The 1,066-nt window shown below is 38.6% G+C and overlaps 1 non-coding gene across 1 annotated transcript; it reads right to left on the minus strand.

Annotated features, from left to right (window-relative positions):
- Positions 1 to 234: 234 nt before the first annotated feature.
- On the minus strand, positions 235 to 341 carry LOC116106065. Its single transcript, XR_004124244.1, has one exon. It is a non-coding gene; the product is annotated as a small nucleolar RNA R71 (small nucleolar RNA).
- Positions 342 to 1,066: the final 725 nt, after the last annotated feature.

Genomic DNA, 1,066 nt, shown 5'->3' on the forward strand with positions numbered 1-1,066 from the left:
CATGGCATAGCCACAAAGGATCCACTTACTTTTATTCGTGATTTTTATTCTACTGTTCAAACTTTTCCTTTGCAGAGTTTGGTAGAAGATCAGTTGTGAATACATTGTTTTCCTTACACATTGAAGGATGCAGTAAAGAGATGGGTCATGACTTTGACCCCAACTTCACTTACCACGTGGGATGCAATTTACAACAGATTCATAGGTAAAATCTATTATCATGCTAAGACTACCAAACTTCGAGGTAAGATTGCCACCTTTACTCAGATAGAAGGTGAGCCATTCCATGAGGCTTGGGAGCGTTATATATTATTTTTGGTTCAATGTCCACATCATAGATATCATTTAGAATTGCTTAATCATTTTTTCTATGATGGATTCACACAAGCTTGCCAAGCCATAGTTGACAATGTTGTAGGTGGTGCTATGGGAGAAAAGATTACACAAGAGACATATGAGTGATATGAGATGCTTGAAACAAACTCGCAGTAGAAAAGTGTTAGAGGAAGATCTAAGGAATTTATGAAGTGAACAATAACACTCAGTTGACAATGTAGGTTCCAGAGTTGACTAAACAAATGAAGACTATGTGAAGTGTGCTGATGGGACAAGGACAAGGACAAGGGCAAAGTAGCTTTTCAGAGGTATGTGCTATTTGTGGTAATAATGGCATACAACTAACATTTGTCTTTCTAGTGAGAGTTTTCCAGAGTACGCAGAGCAAGCAAGTGCAATGAATTCCGACAACCAAAGGCCCAATAACACATTTTCCAATACTTACAATCCAGGTTGGAGGAATCATCCTAACTTCTCTTGGAGTAATAATCAACAACAAGCGAGCTCTAATAATCAATAGAGGAAGTCGTCATTGGAGGAGACATTAAATAGCTTTATTCAAGTCTGTCAGAAGAACAACCAGAATTTTGAGTAGAGATTTCAGCAGCAAGAGGCATTTATAAGGAAGTTGGAAGTCCAAATCGGGTAGATAGCAAAAGCAGTTCAAGGACATGTTCCCAGGAAAATACCAAGCCAATCTGAGCAAGCAAAAGCAATCACGACTTTGAGG

This window comes from Pistacia vera, unplaced genomic scaffold (assembly GCF_008641045.1).
Source record: "Pistacia vera cultivar Batoury unplaced genomic scaffold, PisVer_v2 Contig509, whole genome shotgun sequence".
NCBI lineage: Eukaryota > Viridiplantae > Streptophyta > Magnoliopsida > Sapindales > Anacardiaceae > Pistacia > Pistacia vera.